Source organism: Thamnophis elegans, chromosome 13 (genome assembly GCF_009769535.1).
Source record: "Thamnophis elegans isolate rThaEle1 chromosome 13, rThaEle1.pri, whole genome shotgun sequence".
Taxonomy (NCBI): domain Eukaryota; kingdom Metazoa; phylum Chordata; class Lepidosauria; order Squamata; family Colubridae; genus Thamnophis; species Thamnophis elegans.
In genome coordinates, this window is record NC_045553.1 from 14,070,467 (window position 1) to 14,087,447 (window position 16,981).

At 43.7% G+C, this 16,981-nt stretch overlaps 1 protein-coding gene across 1 annotated transcript in view; it reads right to left on the bottom strand.

Moving 5' to 3' along the window:
• The window catches only part of LOC116516812 (transmembrane protein 132B-like), a 176,720-nt gene that overhangs the window by 132,089 nt on the left and 27,650 nt on the right, over positions 1-16,981 (bottom strand). The window lies entirely within an intron of this gene.

Below are 16,981 nucleotides of genomic sequence, written 5' to 3' on the forward strand. Positions count from 1 at the left end.
GTGAATGGCTCCTCCCATAGGGAATAAAGATGAGCGAAAGGGGAATGGAGTTTGCAGGAGACAATTAGTTCAGTTCATTCAGGTGAAGATCTGTTCCTGACTTCTTGCCAAGTAATTGCTGCTACAGCATGATGTTTGGAAGATATTGGCCTGGCAGCTCTCCAACCCTGATAAAGGTCTGGAGTTGTGGAATCTCTTGAAAGACTGTTGGCGAGGACTTTGCTGGAGAGGATGACTTCGTGCCGATGACTTTACCTAGTTGGGTAACGAAATGTCTGCAAGGAAATAGCCAAGCTCAATGAGCACCAAGGACTCCACAGCAATGTTAACAACGATCACTCCCCCGTTCCTACCTCATCCCCAGAAACACACAACAGAAATGGAAAGAGGAGTTTCTAATTTCCATCTAGATTTCCTGTGGCAAACTAAGGGCGGGGTGCAAATTCCAGTAAATCAACGGCTAAACCATTGCAGCGTCTTGCAAGATCCTGAAGCGATGGCGGCTCCTTCAACATGCAAGGCCTAAGGAAAGCGCAGCTTCCTGTAACATACGAAGGCCACCCTGGAGACCCTGGGAAAACCAAGCAACATGGGGACACAAAGATTCCTGTGTCCTTGTAAATTCAGGTTCTCAAACGGTGCCAGTAATTATTGCAGAATGAATATGATTTGAGGTTGGCAAGCTAGAGTTTGGGGGTGGGGAAGGTAAAGAGTAAGCAGTGGGAGACCCTTCTTGGCTCTTTCACTGCAGGTGACCCTCTCCATGTTCTCCTCCAATGATACACACCAAATCTATTCTGCCTCTTTATTTACTCTGCTGTTCATGATTTGCAGTGCTAATTAAATGGGATTGAGCAAAACGCAGGGGTTGCGGGGGGGGGGGTTGTCGCTCTCTTTCAAATGCACACACAAGCATTGCAAAAGGCCACAAGGGCACCTGAGGCTCTGGAAAGCAGGAACACAAAAGCTGCAAAACATAGGAGAAGAGACCTCCCAGCATACAGGAAGTCCTCGAGGTATAACCGCAACTGGGAACAAGATTGCCTGCTGCTAAAGCAGAGGGATTGTTAAGTGGATCGTGCTTGATGTTATGTCCTCTTTTGGGGGGGGGGGCATGGATTTTAAGCAAAACACTGCGATTGTGAAGTGAATCATGTGGTTGTGAATTGTGCGGTTGTTAAGTGAATTGTACGGTTGTTAAGTGAATATGGCTTTTCCCACGGACTTTGTTTGTTGGAAGCCACCTGGGAAAGATGCAAGGGTGATAGCACTTAGCACTTAGACCAGTGTTTCTCAACCTTGGCAACTTGAAGATGTCTGGACTTCAACTCCCAGAATTCCCCAGCCAGCATTCGCCAGTTGCCAAGAGCTCAAATTTCAACAATGCGACAGTGGGAATGCTGCAACAGTTGCAGCTGCAACCGGTCATTGCTTTTTTATCAGTGCCATGGTAAACTTGAATGGTCACTAAATGAATGGTTGCAAGTCGAGGACCAGTTGTGGTCTGGGAATGCAATCCTCTGTTGGCTTCCCATGTATCTCTGCTTCCATCTTGCTTTGATCTGAACAAATGCAGAGAAGAGCAACCAGGATGAAGAGGGGACCGGAGGCTAAAACCTACAATGATCAGTTGCAGGAACTGGGCACGGTTAGTCTAGTGAAGAGAAGGACCAGGGGAGACATGAAAGCAGTCTTCCATTATTTGAGGGGCTGCCCCAGAGAAGAGGGGGTCAAGCTATTCTCCAAGGCACCCAAAGGCCAGACAAGGAATAATGGATGGAAACTGACCAAGGAGAGATTCAACCTGGAAATAAGGAGGAATTTTCTGACAGGGAAAACAATCAACCGATGGAACAGAAGTTGCCTTCGGAAGTTTTGGGAGCTTCATCCCTGGGAGCTTTCAAGAAGAGACTGGACTGCCATTTGTCAGAAATGGTGTAGGGTCTCCTGCTTGGGCAGGGGGTTGGACTAGATGACCTACAAGGTACCTTCCAACTCTGTTAATCTGTTATTATTCTATTATTCAGAAGTTGTGGGAGCTTCATCCCTGGAAGCTTTCAAGAAGAGACTGTACTGCCATCTGTCAGAAATAGTGCAGGATCTCCTTGTGTGGGGGTTGGACTAGATGACCTACAAGGTCCCTTCCAACTCTGTTAATCTGTTAATATCTGTTCAAATGCTCTTCTAGAACTGCACTAAGGCCGTTTATGGCACCACAACATTGTACAAGAAAAGCAATTAAAAGCCCAAAGAAACTTCAAGGTAATTACGGTAAGTCCCGCCCGAAGGGTGCCAGGAAGCCATTTGACCTGTCTTAGTGATGCATGGCTAACGAGGATTTTAAATGATGAGGCATCCTAGAGAGCAGTAACTAAAGATGATGAGATTGAGGAGAAGCTTGACAGTGATAGAAGAGGGTCTGTCTTTGTTATTATTAGCTTTAGCCTCCTCCTCACCTGAAGAAAGAAGGGATCTTTGTTCAACAAAAATCCTAAACAGTAACACTTGAGAGTAACAACTCTCTGTTGCACAGAGTCCAAAAAAATGGGTTCTTATGCTACTATTAGCCCTGCAAGGTAGACTAGACAAGAAGCCCAACCAGAGGACTAGCTCTTAACTTTATGGTAGGTCTACATCATGGGCGTCAAACTCAAGGTCCATGGGCCGGATCCAGCCCGCGTGGTGCTTAGATCTGGCCCACCAGGCCACCTTAGAAACAGCAAAGGACCAGCCCATGGTGCCTCTGCCAGTGAAAACGGAGCCTGTGTGGCCCCCCCTGAGCTCCGTTTTAGCCAGCAGAGGACTAGCAAAACAAACCAAAACCAAAGGAGAAACGTTTCCCCTCTTGCATTGGAGCATGGAAGAAGGGAAAGGAAAGGAGAAAGGGAAAGAGGAAAGAAAAAGGAGGAAAGATGGGAAGAGAGGAAGGAAGGAAAAATAAGGAAAGAGTAGAAAGAAGAAGGAAGGAGAAGGAAGGAAGGAAGGAAGGAAGGAAGGAAGGAAGGAAGGAAGGAAGGAAGGAAGGAGAAGGAAGGAAGGAAGGAAGGAAGGAAGGAAGGAAGGAAGGAAGGAAGGAAGGAAGGAAGGAAGGAAGGAAAGATGGGCATGGAAGAATGAGTGAGTGAGTGAGTGAGTGAGTGAGTGAGTGAGTGAGTGAGTGAGTGAAGGAAGGTCATGGAAGAATGAGGGAGGGAGGGAAAGAAGGAAGGAAGGAAGGAAGGAAGGAAGGAAGGAAGGAAGGAAGGAAGGAAGGAAGGAAGGAAGGAAGGAAAGATGGGCATGGAAGAATGAGTGAGTGAGTGAGTGAAGGAAGGAAGGAAGGACATGGAAGAGTGAGTGAGTGAGAGAGTGAGTGAAAGAAGGAAGGAAGGAAGGAAGGAAGGAAGGAAGGAAGGAAGGAAGGAAAGAAAGAAGGAAGGAGAGAGATTATAGTGAGAGTGATGGAGGGTTAGAGTGAAGTCCTACTTTAGCATTTGGCCACCACAGGCATCGCTGACATGAGTGACATCGAGCTTGGCATGCCCTCCCCTCCCCCCAAGGTCAAGCCCAGCCCTATGCTGTCACTTACCTGTTCATCCCCTAGGCAGCATCTCTTCTCCCCATCTCCCAAGGTCTCTCTCACATACCATTATAATAGTCTAGAGAAGAAGTCCAACCAGAAGGGCTAAATCTACCTTTATATTAAGGTTGACTGAAAATATTTCTCCTCTCCTTCTCCTCCTTCTCCTCCTTCTCCCAAGGTCTTTCCCACATACCATTACAATAATCCAGACAAGAAGTCCAACCAGAAGGGCTAAATCTATATTTATATTAAGGTTACATTTACACATTCCTGCAAGACTGAAAGTATTTCCCCCCTCCTTCTCTCCTTCTCCCAAGGTCTTTCCCACATACCATTACAATAGTCCAGACAAGAAGCCCAACCAGAGGCTAAATCTATCTTTATATTAAGGTTACATTAACATGTTTCTGCAAGGCCTGTATTTCTTCCCACCTTCCCTTTTACTCTCCAGGAAACTAGGGAGGGTCCCTTCTAATACGTTTCCAAGGCCTTCCCTCCTCCTGTGGACTGAAATACCATTTTTACTCCCCGGTTGTCTAGTCTACGTTTCTCTCTCTCCTCTCTCCCCTGTATATTGTTTATGAGTTCATAATTTAATCACCTGGCTGGCTGGAAGCGTTTAGCTCCCATGTAAGATTCTAGGATGAAGATGTTTTTCCTTGCTTAGCCATCAAAGTATTGCTACACAAAAGCTAACCGCCACTTTATTAGCCCTTCTGCCAGGATTTAAACCCTTTTGATGATCACACGATGCTGCCGTCAAGATTGGTGAGCATTTAAAAGCTGTTGCTTTGAATTATTTCGACCCCCAAGATGCCAGATATATTTCTTTTAATAAAACAGCTCAACCATTCGCTTCCCATAAATTAATCTTGTTCTTTTAGTATTGTCCTGGCAAATATTCATCATGTACTCTCTCTCTCTCTCTTTTAATGATTTAAAGAGCTTGAGTCAAATGCAGAATCAATATGGAAATTATAAATATAGGCATTCTCAAGTTATGAACACCATTGGGAGCAGAAATTTTCACTGGCTAAGCACGGCAGTTGTGCCCACTTTTACAACTTTTTTAGCCACGGTTAAACAAATCACTGCTATTGTTGAGTGTATCACGCGGCCGTTAAGCGAATCCGGTTTCCCCATTGACTTTGCTTGCTGGGAACCCAATGAGAAGGTCGCAAATATACTGGTTGCCAGCATCCAAATTTTGATTGCGTGACCATGTTGCAACAGTCGTAACTATGAGGATCAGTTGTCAGTCACTTTCATTAGTACAGGTAGTCCTCGAATTATGACCACAATTGAACCCAAAATCTCTGTTGTTAAGAGACACATTTGTTCAGTGAGTTTTGCCCCATTTTACGACCTTTCTTGGCACCACTGTTAAGTGAATCCCTGCAGTTGATAACTTACTAACCTGGTTGTTAAGAGAATCTGGTTGTGTGTCCCCCCCCCAAATTGACTTTGCTTGTTGGAGGGTCGCAGAAAGGGATCACATGATCTCAGGACACTGCAACGGTCGTAAATATGAGCCAGGGGCCAAGCATCTGGATTTTGATCACGGGATTACAGGGAATGCTGCAAAGGTCGTAAATGTGGGAAATGGCCATAAGTCACATTTCTCAGTGGTATTGTAACTTCAAACAGTCACTAAATGAATGGTTGTAAGTCAAGGACTTGCCTGTTCCACCAAGAATACTACTACAGAGAAATTTCCTGACTGTCAGAACAATTAATCAGTGGAACAACTTGCCTCCAGAAGTTGTGAGTGCCCCAACACTGGGAGTCTTTAAGAAGATGTTGGATAGCCATTTGTCTGAAGTGGTGTAGGGCTTCCTGCCTAAGCAGGGGGTTGGACTAGAAGACCTTCAAGGTTCCTTCCAACTCTGCTATTCTATTCTATTTTACTTTACTCTATTCTATTTTCTATTCATTTCATCCTATTCTATTCTACAATTTCCTGACAGTTAGAACAATTAATCAGTGGAATAGCTTGCCTCCAGAAGCTGTGAATGCCCCAACACTGGAAGTCTTTAAGAAGATGTTAGATAGCCATTTGTCTGAAACGGTATAGGGTTTCCTGACCAGGCAGGGGGTTGGACTAGAAGACCTCCAAGTTCCCTTCCAACTCCACTATTGTATTGTATTGTATTCCTTATTCTATTCTATATTCTATTCTATTCTTATTGTTTTTGTCTCTATTCTAGTCTAGTCTAGTCTAGTCTATATGGATGTGTCCACCTAGTCACTAGGAGACAACCTCATTCAAACTTGTCTTGACTTTCATCATCGTATTGATGAAATACGTTGATGGAACCACATTGTCTGCAGTTGAGTCAACACAGTTTACAAAGCCAGACTCAATATAGCTTTGTGTATGGGGCAAACCCCTTTGTAGTTTGTTCAGTCATGTATTGTTAAGCCCATTGTGGCTTGTGTGGATGGAATCCTGACCCAAGGAAAGCCTGAAGTTTGTCTAACTTACGTCTGTTGGGAAACACATGATGGGAATCAGCATCGCTTCCTCCAGATTTTTGGTTCCTCTGATTTTTTTCATTCCTCTTTAAAACTTTCTGCAAATCTCAGGATTTGTCTAAGACAGACAGACAAACAGTCAAAGCTGGCCATGGAAAGTCTCCAGAGACTTCCTGTGAATGTGTTTCCAATGAATGAGAAGGTCCCTTTGAATCCATTTCAAACTTATCCCTTTTTCCACATCAATCGCCAGCAAAACAGCCTCACGGAAGCAAGATAGGTGTCAGCTTCTAATGGATGCCTGAATTAAATCATGAGGCTCGAGCCAAGCTTCAAAATAAATCCAGTTATTTATTAGGAGCAATATGTTGGCCAGCTCTTCCCCCATGTAATTTACAGCCCAACTATGACCCTGTTTTCCCCTTCCTCCCAGGATGTGCCATAAATCACATTCTCCAATGGAGCACTTTTGAGGGCTGTAGAGATTATGCCCCTCTGGCTGTTGCAGGTATCCTGATATACAGCCTTGAGAAAGGTATGTGTGGGATGTGCTTCTGTTTGTGGCTGCTGGGCTGCTCTTTCAGTTTTCCCCCCTCCTGCCTATGACAACTCGAGAGCAGGCCAGGGATGCTTTGCGAGTTGACATTAGATCTGATAGCTCTATGGAAACTGAGGAAGGCCATAATCAGAGCTGGGAGAGGAATCAATCCCCTCTCATTTTCATTCAGCCCTTGAGTCAGAACACCTGGCATTAAGAACTCCTTCTGTGATAATTTCAGTACTCCAGTTTTACATGGAATAGATTATTGATTGATAAGGTATGAGACAGAGAGAGAGACAGAGAGAGGGGGAGGGAGGGAGGGAGGGAGGGATAGGGGAAGAGAGAGGGAGGGATGGGGGAAGAGAGAGGGAGGGATAGTAGATAGATGTAGATATACTATAGGGAGATGGATGGGTAGGTGGATAGATGGATGGAGATATACTGTAGATGGACAGAGAGAAGGATGGGTGGGGGGTGGTGGATGGATGGATGGATGGATAGTAGATAGATTTAGATATACTATAGATGAATACAGAGGGATGGGTGGGTGGTGGGTCGGTAGGTGTACATATACTGTAGACAGAGAGATGGATGGATGGAGATATATTATAGATGGACAGAGAGAGATGGATGGATGGATGGATGGATGGATGGAGATATACTTTAGAGGGACAGAGAGATGGATCAATCGATTGATTCATCAATCCATCGATCGATCGATATATACTATAGATGGAGAGAGGGATGAGTGGTGAGTGGGTGGGTGATAAGATATAGATATACTGTAGATGGAGAGGGATGAGGGAGAGAGAGAGAGAGATGCATGGACGGATGGACGGATGGACAGATGGGCGGGTGGACGGATGGATGGGTGGACGGATGGACGGATGGATGGATGGGAGAGAGATGGAAATGTGGATGGAAGGCATAGGAAAAGAATTCTCCCAAAGTTCCTAGTAGTCCAGCAGACTCAAAACTGACATCCTCCAGGATGTTGGAACTATAGTTCCTATTAAGCTGAATCTTTTTGGAGTTAAATTTTCCCCTGAACCTGGAATTAACAGTGAGGACAATTAACCAGTGGAACAGCTGGCCTTCAGAAATCATGGGTGCTTCATCACTGGAGGTTTTTCAGAAGAGATTGGACAGCCACCTATCTGAAATGGTGTAGGGACTCCTGCTTGACCAGGGGGTTGGACTAGAAGACCTCCAAGGGTCCCTTTCAGCTCTCTTCTCATTGAAGATCGAAGGTCTATGAAAGGATGCTTCATTTCTTTCCAGCTTGGCCCCCTGCCACCAAAACAGGTGAATTGCAGAAGATAACACTGGGACAGCAAACTCTTTTTATGGGAAGGGTTGACATTATTTTCTACCAACGTCTCTCCATGGGTGAGTTTGTTTGTGTTTTGACGCTCAAGTTTGGAGCCACAGCCACGCATCGGCGAGGTGCACCTTCTTGTTGCAGGCTAGCCTACTCTGAAATAATTTTTAAAAAAACCTCACAACCCCTCTTCTTCTTGTGAGCTGCCTATGAAATGCCTCCCCTCCCCTCTTCTCCTCCACCTTTGCCCCAACAGCTCATGAAACAAATTAAAAAGTCAAATTGAAATGCAAATCTTTCCTGCAAATAATTAATCCCAAGGTTTCTCAAACGCTAATATTTAATTCTGCGGGTGCTGATGGGGCAGGAATTGAGAGCGGGGTATTTTTAATGTTGAGGTTGTGTCATACTAGGCTGCCTCGATAGATGCTTTGTCTCGGGTTGTGAAGAGTTTTACACAGGAACAGCCTCAATGGAGCAGGCCTGGGGCTATCTATCTCACCCAGCACAGGTTGTCCTTGACTTGGCCACTAAGAGTCCGTTCCTAAGCAAGTTGGCTAGAAAATGAGCCGCGCCCAATTTTTGGACCTTTTTCGACCACTGTTGATGAGCCAATCCCTGCAGTTGTTAAGTGAATTAGGTGGTCACAGCAAGCCTGTGAGGTAGGTTGAGCTGAGAGGGAGGGACCGGCCCAGAGTCACCCAATCAAGTTTTATGGCTAAAGTGGGACTAGAACTCACTGTCTCCTGGTGATTGGCCCAAAAGTTAGTCAGATGACTTTAATGCCTAAGGTGGGACTAGAACTGTCTCCTGGTGAGTGGCCCTAAGTCACCCAGCCAGCTTTCATGCCTAGGGTGGCACTAGATCTTTCAGTCTCCCACTTTCTAGCCTGGTGCCTTAACCATTAGACCAAACTGTCTCTAAAGTAAGAGCCAGGGAACCCCATGAAGTCTCCCCTCAACACGAACATGTTAGGGTTTCTTTTTCTTTGTTCTTTCTCTCTCCTCCTGCCACAGAAGGTGAGCTGCTGATCCAATGACATCTCCAGCGGAGACCAAGTCATGGTGATCCCTGACTGGTGTGGGTTGAATAAACGACTCTTTTGTTGGCTGTCAGTGCACCCAGTTGGCAGCTGCCCCCACTGGTTGTGCCCACTCAGAGCTGGGCCTGTTGCCTTTCCATTGCCTGCCCTCCTGTAGAGGCTTGTTTAGGCATCCCTAGGCTGGTTCATTACAATGGAAAGGAGCATTTGATGAAGTAATGGAATAAATAAAAAAGAACCCCAGGGGCTGGAAAGGGAGAGCCTTCAGCCCCTCTGACAATATGGAGTAGAAATTCCACCATCCCACCTCCATGCTCCATTTTGGCTGGCAGAGGGCTACCAAAACTAACTAAAAACAAAACAGAAGGAGAAATGTTTCCCCTTTTGCATTTGAGCATGCGAGAAGGAACAGGAAAGGAGGAAGGGAAAGAGGAAAGACAAAGAATAAGAAGGGAAGATGGGAAGAGAGTGAAGAAGGAAAAATAAGGAAAGAGGGGGAGGAAGAAGAAAGGAGAATGAAGATGGAAGGAAAAAGAGAAGGCAGGAGGGAGGAAGAAAGGAAGGAAGGAAGGAGGGAAGGAAGGAGGGAGGGAAGGAAGGAAGGAGATAATAATAAGAGTGAGGGAGGGTTTCAGGGAAGTCTTGCCTTAGCACTTGGCCACCACACGAGTGACACAGGGATGGGTTCCGGCTTCTTCTACTGCCGGTTCGCTCAGGGATGTGCTTCAGGCATGTGCAAGCTTGATGTGTGCTACATGCGCATGCGCAGTAGTAAAAAAACCAAAAAAGAAGCCTGTGGTGCCACCGATAGAACCGGTTTGGGGATGTGACCAGCCAAATTACTACCTACTTATCCGAACCAGTCTGAACTGGTAGGAATGGAATAATGTTGAGCTGGCCATGGCCACCATGGTCATGCCCCCAGCCCCCCATCCAGCCCTCTGAGATCAAACACAACCCTGATGCAGCACACAAGGAAATGGAGTTTGACACCCCTGGTCCAGACCATTGTTGTTTTCTACTGGATTCCTTCGACAGCATCTAATGGAACTGAGGTCATGGCCCCCATGTTGGACTCAGAGTCTGAAAAATCAGCAAGGGGTTTCTTCAGAGAGTTGCTTTCAGCCACCTGTCCAAATGAAGCTTGGAGATCACGTTCAGGTCGACTGATCACCCATCTTTTCCATGGGAACCTCTTCAACAGCTTAAAACAGCTCCTCGGCAGGCATCGGGAGAGTTAAAGCACTTTGTGAAACCCTACGAGAGCGGAGAGAGTTTGTTCCTGCCTGTCAGGATTTTGATATCTGCCATGTTGGTTTGCCCATGGATATAGTTTAATTTCAGGGAAGGGTAGTCTGTAAAATTAAGGTTGCAAGAACATGTCAGCTGTCACGGGTGAAGGAGGGAGGCTGTGGAAGAAGAGAGTGGAATGAATGACATCAAATCCATAGTATGTTTAAAGGACTTGCCTGGGTGCATGTAGAACGCCTCTTGATGAGAAGCTGAACGTTACCAAGATAAATGTGACCAAGAAGCCTTAAGTTTCCTGGAAGAGGCCCCTGAATTTGGTGGGCTCTGGAGTTAGATGAATTTCCTGACAATGCACAGTGTATGTGTTGTGGCCCGCCAGCGGCCAGCAAAGCTGGTGGCAGACTCAGACAGTTAGGAGGTTGGGGAAGAACATGGGCCAGTTGTGGAGTTTGGAAAAAGCTCTGTGGGTGGCTCTGCATTGGAGGCAGAGAGGGGGCCAGGGCTGTCCGAGAGTTACCATCTGCCTTCAGAATCAGAGATAAGTGAAGCAGAAGAACAGCTGGAGCCTGTTCTCTATGTGCACATACACAGAGCTCCCAGGAGAAGGGAAGAGCTAAAGAACAAGGGCTAACTCAGGAGTAAAGGCACAGTGGATGGTGAATGGTCCCTCCCAGAAAAAATAAAAGAGGAGCAAAAGGGGAGGGGAGTTTGCAGGAGTTCAATTCATTCAGGTGAAGATCTGTTCCTGACTTCTTGCCAAGTAATTGCTGCTACAGAATGGCGTTTGGAAGATATCGGCCTGGCAGCTCTCCAAGCCTGATAAAGGCCTGTAGTTGTGAAATCTCATGAAAGACTGTTGGCTGGGACTTTGCTGGAGAGGAATTCCCTTTAACTTAAATAAAAGGGTTTTTATCAGGACGAGGACTCTGCTTCATGATCTTGGGAGGCCTAGGTCAGAACAGAATGGACAAAGACCAGAAATTTCCTAACAGTGAGAACAATCAATCAATGGAACAGCTTGCCTCCAGAAATTATGGGCACTCCATCACTAGAGGTTTTTAAGAAGAGTCTAGACAGCCATTTGTCTGAAATGGTTCTCCTGCTTGGGTGGGGTGAGGTGGACTGGAGAAGGACCTCCAGATTCTGTTCCCTTCCAACTCTGTTATTCTGTTTTGTTCATCTATTCTTCTTCCTATGATCACATGTATTATCCATCCCATCAAGCCCAAAGATAGTCCAGAATCGTTTACAATCTCCTGCCATGGTCCCTTCCAACCCTAGCTGTGGGGGTGAGTATAGGACTTCAGGCTATCTCACTGGCTCAAGGTTGACTCAGCCTTCCCTCCTTCCAAGGTTGGTAAAATGAGGACCCAGATTGTTGGGGGCAAGAGGCTGACTCTGCAAACCGCTTAGAGGGGGCTGTAAAGCCCTGCGAAGTGATATATAAGTCTAAGTGCTATTGCTCTTCCTTCCTTCCTTCCTTCCTTCCTCCCATCCATCCATTCATGTTGCACAGTGGTTAGAATGCAGTATTGCAGGCAAACACTGCCAACTGCCAGCAGTTCAATTCTTTAGCAGGTTAAGGCTGACTCAGCCTTCCCTCCTTCCGAGGTGGGTAAAATGAGGACCCAGATTGTTGGGGGCAAAAGGCTGACTCTGTAAACCGCTTAGGGAGGTCTAGAAAGCACTGTGAAGTGGTATATAAATCTAAGGGCTATTGCTATATAACAAAATGAACATGCAATGTCTCCCAAGATCAGACAAGAACAAGACCACTCTGGCTCTTGCTTTTGTTCCTTGAACATCAGGTATGGTTGGCTGGGCCACCCCACGTGCGAAACAATAGTTTGCAAACCCCGATATCTGGCTTTGCCCAGCCTGCTGTGACAAATCTAAGCTACAAAGTCCAGCTTCCAGATAGCCAAGCTAAGAATCCTAGGTTTAAATGGGTCCATAAATTGCAGCCCTCGTGAAGGGACTTGTGCGCAATGGGGATTTTTTTTTAAAAAAATGCCAGCCATGTCTGCTCATTAACGAAGATTTATCATTCCTACGCTTTGCAAGCGCAACTCCATTCTGACATCCAACCGACGAACCAATATCCATCCAGCTCGCAAGTTATTTTGAATTTTAACAAAGGAATCGCCCCTCTAATCCCCTTTATGCTCAGCGCGGCTTATTAGAAAACGGCCCTCTGATAGCTCCCCGTCACATTCTCATCTGTAAAATTGCCTATTCTCTCTTGCTCTGCCCCCTAAATGGTCTGTGGGAACAAAAGGTTTCCATTTTGCCATCACAGCAAGCTTTTATGTACTTTAAGTTGCTGGGCAACAGTCCGTTTTGCCACCCACAGGTATTTGCCTTCAGATGGGCTGAGAAGCAAAACAGAGACAAAGGAAAGGAATAATAAAGCAATTTGCACGGGTTCCTTAAGGGGCTATTAACATTCACAGCCCCCCCCCATCCTGCCTTTAACGATTCTAAGCTCTTTCAAAGCCCACTTAACTCTTATCCAGAGCTTCCCTTAACTCAGGTTCAATCAATAAGAATAGAGCTGGAAGGGACCTTGGAGGTCTTCTAGTCCAGCCCCCCTGTTCAAGCAGGAGAGCCTAGACCAGTGGTTCTCAACTTGTGGTTCGGGACTCCTTTTGGAGTCAAATGACCCTTTTACAGGGGTCGCCAAAGACGATTGGAAAACACATATTTTTGAAAAAATATGGAAAACATAAAATAATCTTATGGTTGGGGCTCACCACAACATGAGGAACTGTATTAAAGGGTCGCGGCATTAGAAAGGTTGAGACCCACTGGCCTAAACCATTTCAATCAATCAATCTGAATAGAGCTGGAAGGAACCTTGAGGTCTTCTAGTCCAACCCCCTGCTCAAGCAGGAGATCCTGTACCATTTCAGGCAAATGGATGTCCAGTCTCTTCTTGAAAACCTCCAGTGATGGAGCACCCACAACTTCCGGTGGCAAGCTGTTCCACTGGTTAATTGTCCTCACTGTTAGGAAGTTTCTCCTCAATTCCAGGTTGCTTCTCTCCTTGATTAGCTTCCATGCATTGTTTTTTGTCCTGCCCTCTGGTGCTTTGGATAATAATTTGACCCCCTCTTCTTTGTGGCAGCCCCTCAAATACTGGAAGACTGCTATCATGTCCCCCATAGTCCTCCTTTTCTCTGGACTAGCCAAACCCAAATCCTGAAGCCATTCTTCATATGTTTTAGTCTTCAGGCCTTTGATCATCTTAGTTGCTCTTCTCTGCACTTTTTCCAAAGTCACAACATCTTTTTTGCAGTGAGAACAATTAACCAGTGGAACAGCTTGCCACCAGAAGTTGTGGGTGCTCCACCACGGGAGGTTTTTAAGAAGAGACTGGACAGTCACTTGTCTGAAATGGTATAGGGTCTCCTGCCTGAGCAAGGGGCTGGTCTAGAAAGCCTACCTGGTCCCTTCCAGCTCTATTCTACTTATCCCCAGATCTGATCCTGCTTAATTTTTTGAAGTCAGTTAAAATCTGAACTAAAGTGAACTCTGATGGTCTGGTTTTGGAAAGTGACTTTCTGAAAACACAAGATCAAGCTCTCACCATCCAAAGATTATTAAAAGGCAACACTTGTGATATATATCATTTTACTCTGGATGATTTATTCAGGGGAAGGCTGTTGGGGGAGGGGGTGAATCTTCTAAACTTGTAGCAAGCTAAGGAGAGCTCTGAAATGAAATAATTCCCTCAATACTGTCAAGCTATTTACTAAGTCTGCATTGCTATTACTATGAATCTCCTGATTATTCCAATACTACCATTATCACCTTCCACTTATGACTGCAGGACTGTAACTTTGTTGCTTGTATCCTTATGATTTATATTGTTTCCTAGTATGATTTGATTGCATATTTGTACCCTATGCCTATCATTAAGTGTTGTACCTTATGATTTGTGATGAATGTATCTTTTCTTTTATGTACACTGAGAGCATATGCACCAAAGACAAATTCCTTGTGTGTCCAATCACACTTGGCCAATAATGAATTCTATTCTATTCTATTTTCTATTCTATATCCCTATAATATTCTATTCTTCATTCTATTCTGTTTTCTATTCTGTATCCCTATTCTATTGTATTCTATTTTCTATTCTATTGTATTCTATTCTATATTCTATTCTATATTCTATTCTATATTCTATTCTATATTATATTCTATATTCTATTCTATATTCTATTCTATATTCTATTCTATATTCTATTCTATATTCTATTCTATATTCTATTCTATATTCTATTCTATTCTGTATCCCAATTCTATTTTATTCTATTCTATATTTTATTCTATTGTATTCTATGAAGAACGGTTGCAGGAACTGGGTATGTCTAGTGTAATAGAAAGAAGGACTAGGGGAGACATGATAGTAATGTTCCAATATCTCAGGAGTTGCCACAAAGAAGAGGGAGTCAAACTATTCTCCAAGGCACCTGAGGGCAGGACAAGAAGCAATGGGTGGAAACTAATCAAGGAGAGAAGCAACTTAGAACTAAGCAGAAATTTCCTGACAGTTAGAACAATTAACCAGTGGAACAGCTTGCCTCCAGAAGTTGTGAATGCCCCAACACTGGAAGTCTTTAAGAAGATGTTGGATAGCCATTTGTCTGAAATGGTATAGGGTTTCCTGCCTAGGCAGGGGGTTGGACTAGAAGACCTCCAAGGTCCCTTCCAACTCTGTTATTGTATTGTATTGTATTATTCTATGGTATTCTATTCTATTCTCTATTCTATTCTATTCTCTATTCTATTCTATTCTCTATTCTATATCCCTATTTTATTCTGTATTCTATTCTATATTCTATTCTATTCTCTATTCTGTATCCATATTCTATTCTATTCATTTTCAGGGAAAGGCTGTTGGGGAGGTTATGGGTGAATTAAATCTTCTAAATTTATAGCAGGGTAAGGAGGCAGATCAAACATAAATATTTATTCTACAGGCAACAATATTTGCTATTGTGAAACAGATCTTGTGGTGGTCTGTTTTTTTTATTTACATTGTTAATCAATCCAAAAACAATTAAACTAACCTCATCATGGAAAAGGGTCAGAGTGTTAATTAACTCGAAATTCATTTTGGGTAGCTTGAGACAAGGCAGAAATTGCTGCTTCTAATGTCTAAGTTACTGTGACAACTCGGATTTTCACAGATTAGCAACATTTCCTGCATTCTCACCAAGTTTACGACTGACTTAAATTTTGCAATGCACTTTGATTCAACCTTTTTTTTTTCCCTTCTTGTCTGCCAGATAAAAATTACATTTCGGTGCTGCTTTAACCCCAGGAATTTGTTTTTATTAGTGTCGGGGTTTGTTTTTTTTTTTTTTTGTGATGCAGCTCTAAACAGAAATGTAAGTCGCATAAACAGAGTCTCTGTGAGCCTGCCAGTATATCTACATTTAAATTTTCATCATCAGAAACAGATCATAAATTTGCCTTTGAAACCAGAAAGTATTAAGATTCATTGGCCAGCACAAAATACTATCTATTCTTTTCACCCAAAGTAAGCTATTTCTTTTAAGGATGGAGAAAACCTATGCAAACTCTATTGGTGTTTGAATGTTGGATGGATTTCAGTCAAAAACCAATCCTTTTGAATCCCAAGAGCGTAAAACGTACATATTGGCTTTAAAGTAATGCTGCATTCCTTGTTGTTCCCATTGTGCATTTGTTATTTTGCTTGCCTTCTCTTCTCTATTCTCTTTTGGCAGAGAATAAGTAAGGAAATAAGTAAAATTCCGTTGCATTCAATTCTCAGCTAGAGAAATTGCTTTTAGATGTGCTGCTTTAAGGGAGAAAACTCTCAAAGCTCTGGGAATCATATCATTTCTCTACGTTGTCTTTGATAACGAGGAGAATATCTTGCCTCTTTGAGTGGTGGCTGCTTGGTGGCTGGAAATTTTCAAGAAGGGATTGGATAGCCACTTGTCCACGATGCTACAGTTCTACAGATGCTGTAAGATAGCCAGAGGATGAGATAGAACATAGAATCATAGGACCGCAGAGGTAGATACTGTGAAAATATCTACAGACCCCTCACATCCTGGACCCAAACTGTTTCAACTTCTACCCTGAAAATGATGCTATAGAGCATTGCATACCAGAACAACTAGACACAAGAACAGTTTTTTCCCTGAATGCCATCACTCTGCTAAACAACTAATTCCCACAACACTGTCAAACTATTTATTAAGACTGTATTACTATTATTTTCTCATCCATCCTAGTACCTATTTCTCCCCACTTATGACTATAACCATGCTACTTGTTTTTTACAATGTATATTGTTTTGTTTCCTAGTATAATATGATTGCTTATTAGTAACCTATGACTATCACTAAGTGTTGTTATCTTATGATTCATGATGAATGTATTCTATTTTATTTTTCTTTATGTACACTGAGAGCATATGCACTAAAGACAAATTCTCTGTGTGTCCAATCACACTTGGCCAATAAAGAACTCTGCTCTTTTCTGCTCTGCGCTGCTCTATTCCATTCCACTCCACTCCACTCTACTCTATTTCTACTTTATTCTATTCCACTCCACTCTATTTCTATTCCATTCCATTCCATGTTCTGTTCTTCTATTCTATTCTATTTTATTCTATTCTATTCCATTCTATATTCTGTTCTGTTTTGTTCTATTATATTTTATTCCTCCTACAGGATGTTGAGAATCAGCTCAAAAAGGCATAAGATGGAGTGATTTGCTATACTTTGTAAAACAATGAGTCAAATTGGC